This window comes from Rhynchophorus ferrugineus, unplaced genomic scaffold, assembly GCF_030347505.1.
Source record: "Rhynchophorus ferrugineus isolate W39M unplaced genomic scaffold, kcgeb_rfMv2 rfM2, whole genome shotgun sequence".
NCBI classification, from domain to species: Eukaryota; Metazoa; Arthropoda; class Insecta; order Coleoptera; family Curculionidae; genus Rhynchophorus; species Rhynchophorus ferrugineus.
Window position 1 is genome coordinate 3830393 of NW_027472581.1, and position 12482 is coordinate 3842874.

The 12482-nt window shown below is 31.0% G+C and overlaps 1 protein-coding gene across 4 annotated transcripts in view; it reads right to left on the reverse strand.

Annotated features, from left to right (window-relative positions):
* The window catches only part of LOC143190415 (uncharacterized), a 314791-nt gene that overhangs the window by 140242 nt on the left and 162067 nt on the right, over positions 1-12482 (reverse strand). The gene's annotated exons all lie outside the window — the stretch shown is intronic.

Sequence of the window (12482 nt, forward strand, 5' to 3'; positions counted from 1 at the left end):
ACACTACTTTATGGCAATGGCCTAGATTAGTGTTTTCCAACCATTGTTCTGTCATGGCCCGGTAATTTTCACACTGTCCCTTAGCCCACTTAATATATAAACCTACGTTGGTTCTATTAGGTAAAATAATACACATTTATTAATAGTAAAAATTAGCGTTGGGAACTATCGACTGAAAACAGTCGGGTTCGACTATTTTTTCCAATTCGTGATGCCAGACGAACCCTTTCCTGTATAAATTACGAGAGAGGAAAGGACGGAGATAATTGCTCGGAGCAGTTAATTTTATATGTGCTTCTATTTTCCAACGGCAGTATAAGCGAGACGGAGATGTACTTATTCCTTCACATACTAACTTTAAAAAAGAAAAAATAATTACTGAATACTATTAACGTGCAATTAATACTTTCATTTTAAACGAAGTAAAATTACTTTTATATTTGAATGTTCTGTGGATCTCTAAGAAGGAATGGAATAATACCCCAAAAATGTTTGATTAATTTTTAAATAATATACTATAATAAATATAGACAATACAATAGAACTTAAACATAACCTAAAAACTAAAGATGTACAATAACCACAAATGGTAAATAAAAATTAAACATACACGTAACCATAGAAAAAAACAAATGTAAAAAAACACAACATAAATTCATGACAATTAAAAATGATCGCACAATAACTACTAGAGCTTTTTAAAATAAAGTAAATGCTTTATTTACTATTGAACGGAAATATTTTTTAAAAAAATTGAGAAAAATATTGCCATAAAATCTGTCAAAATTATTTAACATTTTATCATTCACAATTTTAATCTTTTTACTTAATATCGTTCCAAAATGCTGCTATATTAATATACAATATATAGTTATTTACAAGCAAACTACCAAAAAATTCATAAAACTATAAATATTACATATAAATCTATGTAAGCATAAATTGGGTACATTTTTGTCAAGGTCGGGGCTAGGACGACAGAACCAGAACGTTAGAAATAAGTCGAATGAAACTAGAAGAACCAAAAATAGTGACTAAAAGTACACGACTGAAACAGTCGATAGTAAATAGTAACAAAATCAGTCGGACTGAAAAAAGCGACTGAAAACAGTCGATAGTTCCCAACACTAGTAAAAATGTCTTATTAACACTACATATGTTGGTATCGTCTATTTATTAAAGCAAATTTTGGAGCGAAGTACGGACCGGCTGCTTATTTTTAACCGACTTCAGAAAATGAGGAGGTTCTATGTTCATTCTATGGATCGATTTTCAAAATTCGTTTATTATTCGAAAGAGTGCACTTCCGATTCCGGTGATCCCAAGGCACGTACAATTTTCACATATTGTTTTATCTAAAATAATCAGATATTTGTGTATAATGTTATTGCTAAGCTGATGAGATGAGATGACTCCTAAACGGTTAGTAGTTATTTTAAACATTATGGGGCCATACAGACAACTAATTGTATACATTGGAGTTATTTAGATAAGCGGAAGATAAAAGCAGGCACCGGACCGCTATACCCTCCAGGGGTTTTTGAGCAGTTTTGTATTTAGGGTTTGCTTACCAAACTAAACACGTGGAGGTCGCGGGTTTGATTCCCGGCGAAGACAACGACTTTTTGTTTCTCTAGTTTGGTTAAAACATTTGTCAAATCACCTCTAATCGTTCTTTATTTTCAATGATTGTTTCTTTATTCCTAGGAACAGGCTTATAGGACGATAAGAGGAGACGTCTTCTGATTTTTCCCCAGGTTTAAGAATCATAATTTTCAAGTACTAGGAAAGTAATTAAGTCTTAGCATAGCATTAAACATGAATGTTATTAATTTGATACACTTTCCTGAGAGCTCCTTTAAGACTCTTCCAGTAATTAGGTCAAAAGCAAGAGCTTTTTTAGCATTGATTTCTTTAAGTATTGTTTGTTTTACTGCCCTAACAGTAAATTTCTCATATGGCAGATCCATTTGAAACGGAGTTAGTACGTTTACATGACTTACCCATAAAATAACTGCCTATTTTATTGAATAAATATCTAAAACTAAAGGAGAAAGACAAAATATTGAAATGACTTCAAGCCCAAATAATACAAAATTAATAATATAATTTGGTGACATATACGCAAATTTAAATTACGAACCAAAAAAATATAATTTGTTACTCGTACCGACTTCAAAATGATCAGTTGATGCTAGTCAAAATAATATTGTAAATAGATAAATACGTTTTGGTAGGTATTAAGCGCAATTATGTGCATAGAGCAGAATATAAAATACGTGTAGTAGATAGGTTAAATAAGGTTTTTGTTTATTGTTATTTAGTTATTACAACCTTGTGTAAAAAATACAAGTTCGACTATTTTTTACTTTTTAGTGATTTCTTTATTAATTTTTCGAAGACGGTTCAATTTTTTTGCTAAAAATATTGTTTTTGTTTATTTTTTTTGTGTTTTTGTTTTGTGTGCGGATACACAGCAGCTCATAAGCAAACATAAACTATGATTTTTGTATTATTACTGAAATTGACTGAAATAAACCACAACATATCATATAAATTCTGGATAAACCCTTTCACTTTCATCTCTTTCAGTCTTTTTCAATTAACATTTTATAATATTTACAGCAAGTTTAAAGTCTTAGAATCCGGACTGAAACAGTTCCAATCAAACTGTTTGATACTAAGGGTCGGCCAGCTTAAAACTAACAGAGGCGACGAACTGGTTGAAGGCCGTTTCGACTCTTTAAGCACTTCTTCGAAGTAAAGTTACTTGAAAGAAGTTATTGTCGTTGGCTGGTTGGAATAAATCGGGTATTTGAGAGATAGATAGATAGTATTTTAATATATAGTTGAGTACATATTGTCCGGGATTATGTGAAATTGAAAATTTAAACTGTGAATGCCGGCTGGGTTGGCGTAGTGGTCAAGACGACAGGACGGCCCTCCTATTGTTGCGATAGTCGCGGGTTCGAATCCTGATGGCGAATATTTAGTTGTAAATCTATGTTTGTTATTGCTTATAATTGCGATTATCCAAAAAACGACAAGGAAAAGGGCCCCAGTCTCGCCAGTAACCAGGCTGGGTTAGACCGGATGTCTTCGGGGATGATCTCGAAGTTAGTCACTCGCCAGTCGGTAGGTTTAATGTCGAGGATCATGGTGCGGAGCCCACGTTAAGCCCTAGGTCCAGTCGAGATAAACCCTAGTTGATAAAAAAGTAACAAAATAAGAATTTGGAAATATTTTGATAAGTAATCAATATTCTTGTACATTTATATAACTTTCTTGTATAATTTGAATTTTCCCAATGTAAAAAATATTCTGAAAAATAAACGGTGGAACATTTCTGATAAACCTTTTAATAAATGTATTTTAGGAATTATGATTTATGAATTTATCTTAACACATCAATCAATGTGATTATTGAATCTGCAAAAACCGAGCACGTTTAAAATGAAAGCGTCTTGTTAAAACAAACACGACAAGTCAAACAATAAAAACCGACATGACTGAAATATCCAAAAAAATTAAAAAGATTAAATCAGATTGAATTCAGAATGGACGTTTTGTACGAAGATTCGTACAGCCGTTAAGGCGTCGTCTGGATATTAAAGCACGGCAAACATCGCATTGCGAAAGCGTTAATCAATCTTCTTTAGAACGATGTTCTCATTAAAGGTTGTTATTGTCATTTACGGGACTAATTGAAATTGCAACGTTAAAAAGGGGAATTTTGATATCGTGAATGATATCGACTTTAGACCTTTTAAAGCCGGTATGGTAATTAATTGACATTATACCATTGCGAATATCTAGATCAGAAAACGTAAACAAATATTGGACGGAGGGTCATTAATCATTGTAACTGATTATTAATACCTTAAATGATTCCTCTTCGTCGAGATAAGATTTCGGATTGATGGGAATATAATTTTACTAACTAATGTCTATATACATTTACGAGGGACAAACCACAACTATAGGGAATCGAAATTTGGATATCTATAAGAATCTGTTCCGTTCTACAAAAAAGCCACAGGAGCTATGTAATGTAAAATAGACTGTTTTAAAATGTTATAATATTTGATTGGGTAACAGTTAACAAAATAACTTCAAGTATTAGCAATTTTATATTAGGAAATTTTTATTTTACTTCTTTGATCTAAAAAATCTGCTTCCTCTATTAAATTAAGAGGCAATATAACATGATGCAGAAATCGTACAGTGTAGAGATATGTAATATCTATATCCTTTTTTGAGGGACAAACTACAACTATTGAGAATCGAAATTTTGATACAAATCTATAAGAATCTCTTCATTTCTACAAAAAAGGCAACATGAGCTATGCAATGTAAAATAGACCGTTTTAAAATATTATCATATTTGATTGGGTATCAGTTAACAAAATAATTTCAAGTATTAGCAATTTTATATTAGGAAATTTTTATTTTACTTCTTTGATCTAAAAAATCTGCTTCCTCTATTAAATTAAGAGGCAATATAACATAATGTAGAAATAGTACAGTGTAGAGATATATAATATCTATATACTTTTTTGAGGGACAAACTACAATTATTGAGAATCGAAATTTTGATACAAATTTATAAGAATCTCTTCCGTTCTACAAAAAGGGCCACATGAGCTATGTAATGTAAAATCGAGAGCTTGTGCGAACAATCTTCTAATCACATTTCAGTTCTGTTAAAACTAGGCGCGAAATTTAAAAAAAACAACAAAGAAGCCTAATCTTACTAACAAATTTACTAACTGAGACACGTTTAGAGTTATAATACAGGAACAAATTAGCCTAAACATAACATTCAACAGTATAGATGATCTTGAGCAGCAAACCCGAAATATAATTGAACAAATTTGGTCTGCAGCAAAAGAAGCTACTCCCACCGCGAAGAGAGAAATTAGAATATGAGGTGAATTGGCTCCTTGAAACTATGGAATTGATGAAAGAAAGACGAAAAGCTAGAAGAATGTGGCACAGAATTAGAAATACTGCAGACAAAACAATATAAACAGAGTTTCTTCGAAAAATATGTCTAGAAGCACACCAAAATTATTTATTTATTTATTTATTTATATATTATACACCCATCAGCCTCCATTTACAGTCCCAGTTAAAGTATACAATGTTGTTACAAGTATGTTGCAAGATGATAAGCAAAACATGTAAAAGCATATATATATATATATATATATATATATATATATATATATATATATATATATATATATTACATTTCTAATAATAATCCTGTTACGGTTAAAAAATTAATCAGCTTGTCCAGACTCTCCAGCCTAAGACACTGGCCCATCGTCTCTCCCATGTTGACCAACCGTCTTTGTGAACCGATTAGTATGTGTTTGGTTGACAATGAGGAATCGAATTCGACGCACAGTGGTGGTCTTCCTCCTTTCAAGAGATATTCATGGGTCAGTTTGCAGTGGCCAATTCTGAGACGTGAGAATAAGCTTAAGTTTCACCTGCTGATGTTAGTGGTGTTAAGGCCCTGATAATACTCTTTTTTTTTCACCTCCCAAAGCTTGTTGTTTTCTGTTAGATCCCATCTGAGTGAAGACCCAGATGATTCCCCATATAAAGAAATTATTAGAGTACTGCCTATTAACAATGATCGAAATCAATAGGTTCAACGCAAGGATAATAAAGCTGGATTATTCGCAGAACATTTGGCTAACGCATTCCAACCAACAGATATAGAATATACAATAAATACAAATTTGGTTTATCCGCCCGATATAGCTGTAAATCCGATTCCTTCAAGTCCTAAAAAGGCTCCTGGAACTGATGATAGTTATTCAACTGGGTTATTGGACGAGCTGCCACGAAAAGCAATAATCATGTTGACATGCATATTCTGTGTCTGTTTGAGACTGAAGCATGTTCCGCAATGTTTTAAAGTTATTCGAATAATTATGCTTCAAAATCTTCACAAACAGGCAGAACAAGTTGGATCTTACAGACATATATTGCTGCTACCTGAGATAACAAAATTATCTGAGAAACGACTTAAACCATTTATAGAAATACTAGATTTCCAGTTTGGGTTTCGAAATTACCACTCGACAATCGACCAATTGTACAGAGTAACAGCGGTCGTTGTAAAGGCATTTGAAGAATACTGCCCTGCGATATTTCTGGACGTCTTTCTTTATATTACTAACTTTGATTCAGTCTTCAAACTAGTTGCATTTTCATTCCATCTAGAGGCATTTCACTTATATTTGTCACTTATATGTAATTGTGACAAATCATTAAATTGTAAACATTTAACTTGGTGCTTTGGAGAAAAAAACATTGAAATACAATGCTAATCTTAACTAGTCGACCAAAATCAAATTCAACCATTTGAAATATCTCTAAAAAAAGAAATACTATAACTGTTTTATCATCACTTCTTATTTGAAAATCGACTGACTAAAATAAAGTTACACTAGGTTAATGCAAAAATGTCGGTAAAACCAGTTAGTTCAGAGGTAATACCTGTCTTACAGAGATATTATGGTTGATAAAGTGAAACATTACTACAGTAACCTGATCCATAAGTTGGAGAACGGTTGAAATATAATGGAAAATATAGTTTGCTATAAATTTATTGTTTAGGTTTCATTTCCTCTAAATGTATATATAAAATACTTAAAATATTATTTAGACAAATTTATATAAAATTAATTAGGATTCACTATTAACTAGAGGTAAACATTTTTCTTCTTAATGGTTTTCAGAATGATTTAGATAATGTTGAGTCATATTAGAAGCTACACCTTAAATTTAAATTTAAGGCTATTTACATTTTAATATAAAATGTAGGTGTGTCACTAATAATTGTAGTAGTATTTATTATAACCTTAGTACAGTATTTTATATCCACAATGGATTTAAACCCTTTAAATTTTCTATAACTCTATCGATTCCCAGTCAGAATTTAATTACCTAGGATAGTATCTCCTCTAGTAAATTATGAAATTGGTCTGAGGGAAGTTTTATTATTGGTAGTTAACGGAAACCTCTAACCATGTATGCTGAGAATGCTTTAATAATAATTTTAATTTTTATCACTCACCAAATGGTACTGTAGGTTAAGCCGACCTCATCCAAGGTTAAAAACGGTTTTATATTACATAATTTTAAGGAATGCCATTAAGTAGCATTCACTTATGTCGATTTTTATAATATAATTTAGTTACTTCAAGAACTTCCAAATCTCTATGTGTAAAGGATGGTATAATTTGGGAATAATATTTATTGTCGTCGAATGTGCTCACTTTAGCAAATCAGAGACATAGACACATAATTTGATGCCTCTTTTGAATCATAAACTCTTGGAAAAGTTCTATGTATATGTTCATGTTCAGTTGTCACGAGAAGGGTTGAAAGATAAAAACGATATATACATAGAAAACGATTGGTTTTTTCTGGACTCTTCCATTAAAAGTAGAATTATCAATGAAAATCAATGTCAATGTTTATTCTACCATGTGGAAGAAGAATCCAATAAGCTATGAGTGACCTTTCGACAGACTGAGATACATTCACTCACTTAACGCTCTTTTGCAGTTAAAGTTACATCCATAAAATATTCTACATAATAATTTCCACCAACTGATGAGCCACCAGCTGATTCATTGTAGATTTAACCAACTGATAGGTATTTCTTCAATATTATAGAGTAGATTTATTTATAGAACTAAATAATCAAAATGGATCTAATTATTTTTCCAATATTCCTTTTTTTAGCCGAAAACTAGCTTAAAAATAAAGGTTTGACTGTCGTAAATCCACCTTATTCAACATATATGGTATCTTTAGAATAACATTCTCATTTGTTCCAATCAATATAAATTAGCTTTATGTGGCATAAATAATTACCCCAAAGAAAGGAAATTCCATAAAAAAATAACATCTGAAATATGAACAACATTTATGGAATTATGAAAGAGCAACAATTAAAATTATATGACCTTTTCTGTTATATCTTAGAGTCACATTTTTACTAACTAAGGTTTATCTGGATTGGATCTACTGATTAACCATAAATAACAGTAGGAGGACTAACCTATGGTCTTGACCATGGCACCATTGACCAATCATATAAAACTTTTAACAAATTTCATTCACATCATATCTTGCTTGTTTCAAATTTATCAATATATTTATTAGTGTTTAACTAATGTATAAATTAAATTAACAATAAAATAAATTTATTGAGATATAAATTATAGCTATTCGAGTTAGGCGAACTTGAGAGGTGAAAAAAAATTTGAAAGTGTATGTCAAGGGGACACATCATTTGTTTGACGAAATTGTTATGTAACATGACCAAAATCAATAAAATATATTTTTGCAACATAAAAATATTTTATATATTGTTTATTTCTCCGTTATAAGTACACAAAAGATTTTCTCGTAGGGTAATACAAGAATGGAGGTTATAAATATTTATTATTCTATATATAATCGTTCTTATTCCACCATAAAAACTTTCTCAAAATATTTGTATACTCTTTAAAAGGGTGTTATATATGGTTAAGATTACAGCTCATTCTTTATTAAATAAATTATTCATATAAAAAACGAACAAGACTATAAACTCCATACATTCTATGATAAGAAAATTAATTTGAGAAATTCCAATAAAATTTTTTGTTAAAATGAATTAATAACTGTGGAATATAAAATGTATTTAAAAATGTATATGAGCTTGAACAATTCTTAAAATATATTTTATCTACTATTAGGTGTGCAATATTTTCCCAGGTCTCAACTAAATTGTAGTAAAATCCTTTGACATCTAATATACTCATCTTATTGAATTTTTGCTCACACCATTCTTTGAAAAGGTTTAATTACAATTAATTTTATAAAACTATTTCTGCTAAGTTATTCTGTATTGTATATAAAACTAATAAATAAACACAACACTAACCAGGCTGGGTAAGACCGGATGTCCTCGGGATGATCTCTGAGTTAGTTACTCGCCATTCGATAGGTTTAATGCCGCAGATCATGGTTCGGAGCCTACCTTATGCAGTCCAGTTCAAATAAATCCTAGTTCATATAAAGTGATAAAATAAAATGTGCTTTTGTTCATATGTTTTAGATAATTTAAATTGTTAAGCTTGCTTTATTTAATACTAGCGACCCGCCCCGGCTTCGCACGGGTGCAATGCTGATACTAAATTAAATACACTACAGAAAAAATATGAACGTTGTATATAAAAACATAGCGGCCCGCTCCGACTTTGCACGGGCATAAAATATATATGCCTATGTCACTCAATGAAAACATGATTAAAATCGATACAGTATTTTTGGTTCATTCATTACTGCCCTTGGCCTGCACGCATTAAATTTGGAGTAAAACAATTCCTCTTCCCCTATACTTACTATGAAGATTTCCTGCTATCTTTGGAATATCTAAATTCATACAATTTTTATTACATTACACATTTTTAAACGCAAATTTTAAATTTGTAATATCTCCGAAAATATTTGTTTAATTTACATGCTGTAAGGAAGCATATTGATCTATATTAATTGCACACTGTATTTAAGGTACTTAATTCGATAAGGATTAATGCCGTATTGTTTAAAATAGCTTTGTAAATAAGCCATTTTCTCACGTAAAAAGTAAACAAGAAAAATGGTTAATGTGGGTTATCCCTAAAAGATAAACATATACCATCCCGGACTTTTTTGTAGACCTTTTTATGGTGTACAATACTGTAGTACATTAATTTGATCTAACTCGTAGGGTTAGGCAGCCTTTTTTTGCTAATTGCTAAATAAGCCTAAAAAAATAGGTTAATTTACGACATCACGTTAGAAACCTCTAAAATTAGCAATGTTGCCTTAGTATATTATGCATATATTATACATATAAACCTTCCTCTTGAATCACTCTATCTATTGAAAAAAACCGCATCAAAATCCGTTGCGTAGTTTTAAAGATTTAAGCGCACATAGGGATATAGGGACAGAAAAGGCGACTTTGTTTTATACTATGTAGTGATACACTATTGTTTATCTCAAAATCAAACAAATATATAGTATATTGACTGATAAAAAGATAAAACTAGATAATAAAGGCACAGTAGTTCCATTAATTTAAATAAATCCAATGATAGTTAAACTAAATGGTATGAGATGATGGTAATTAACCGGTTTGAAAGATCCCTTAGTACTAACTATTAAGATAAGATTGCTAAGGTATTCCCGAATAGTTATCACTCTCATTTAAATTCCCCAACAATTAGCTATTAAAAAGCTATTACTAGAATATTTTCCCAGATATGAGTTTCCTGCATATAACACAGGTAATTTCCTTCGTTACTTTTACGTAGTATCTTTGTTATTCGCTTGAGATATGTTACAGTTGCTTATCCGTAATATATACTTAAATGTTTGTCGTTTTATTCAGTAATTATTATTTTAATTCGTATTATATATGAAATAATATTATTCTACGTATGATATTTTACATACTATATTTTCTTTTATGACCAATTAGAGCTTATTAATGAATATTATCACTTAGTAGCGTGTGTTATCCTAAAACACATTCGGCTTTATCTCTCGGTCGTGTAATCCAAATCAAGGCCCTTCTGACTACTGCTTTTTTAATAATTGTTATTATTTTCTAAGAGCGAGTAGTTTTACTCCAAAACTTTAGACCTACTTTATAATTCAACCAATAACACTGGCCAATATGAGAATATTTCTAACTAAAACGTAATCTATTCTCAAACATTTGGATCTGCTGAATTCTAAAATCCCCACAAAGAACACCGATTAGCTTTAGTTTGAGATATTATTAATAAAACAGTCAATAATTTCTGTAATTTGTACAAAATATATCGTTTTGGAGTATTCTAAGATATGTAAGACCTAAACCATGTAAATGGTTAAATCAGACAAGTATTCAGCAACTATTGTTCTACTTCTTAAGACCCTCTACGGGCAATTTAGTAGATCCAAACACATGGCAGGGGTTCTTCTTAACAACTTAGATCGTGAATGTCATCAAAAAAGAATGTGTGTTCATTATTTTTGTACTTTGATTTAAGAAATCTGCTGCTGAAGACCATCAAACACATTTAGAAATTATGGTGACACTCCTCTGTCATATTCCAATTATCGGTATTAACTTCAACGATTTAAACGCGTTAATTTGATAACAAGGAAGGTCCTGGAAGACTAAAAACGGCCAAACAATGATTTGCGATGCTTATTGGACGAAAACGAGTAGTTTTCTGTGGCAATCCAAAGCGCAAAAAGCCATGGCGATAAAGAATTGGTGTGCATATAGTAGGATCAGCAAACTATAGTATATAAACTATTACTATATATGTCTACAGAATTCCATTGAAAAATTTGAAGGACGCTCTATTGTAAACAAGACCAATAATAGCGAGTAACATACTTAAAATCAACCCCTTGAATAACAACTCTCGGCAACACGTTGCAAAATTTGTGAAGGATGCACTGTCGCAGTTGGAACGGGAAGTTCGGCTGTACCCAGCTTACTCACCAGATATAGCGTCTCTTGATTACCACTTGTACCACGAAAATGTATCTGTTATTGGATCGTTGCCACACGAACATCATTCTATCGACACGGTATCGCCATGTTGGCAGAAATAAACAATAGAAACAGTCTCAATAAACGCCTTTTTAAGTGAAATTTGATCAGAATACATGTAAGCTCCTAATGACTTGACTTGACCTATTATTAATTAATTATATCAAATAGAACTGTTAAAAACATTATACATGTTTAAAAAACGTTTTAAAAAAGTATGCAGACTTCAAAAAGCAGCAGCTTAAACAGCCGCCATATATCAAGTCTCCTCAATCCAACTAACAAATACATAAACAAAAGTTTTAGTAAATAACTCTGAGATAGAAAGTGAAATGGAATTGCACTCCAAGCAAGTAAACATATTTTTCATCAATTTTGTTCCGCGACTCGAAAACGTATTTGCTAAATGGAAGTAAATATTTTCTAGACATAACTGCAATACTACCAGTAGTAAACTATTAGTATATATGTCGGTATAAATTTCCAAAGAATGGTTATAGAAAAATGACCAGTAAGCAGTAGAGCGGCATTTTAATATACACTGCGGTTCAAAAGTCTGGAGACAATAAGGTAATTAAAAGAAAACGACAATTAAATAGATAAGCTTTGATTTATTACACTCAAAACTTAATCAAAGCTTAGATTTACATCTAGTTAAAGTTATATGTTTCTAATATAAATTAAATAAAATAGAAAAAATTTTTTGGTAAATTTTGGCCTCGTCAATATGGTCCATCCTTATTTTTAATTAATTATTTACAAGTATTTGTAAGCCTAGTGTCTTCCATTCCATTCTATCAAGTTCATCCTATAGTCATTCGACTGGGAAAAGGTCTGATCATTGTTATTGTTATTTGATTGTTCCCAA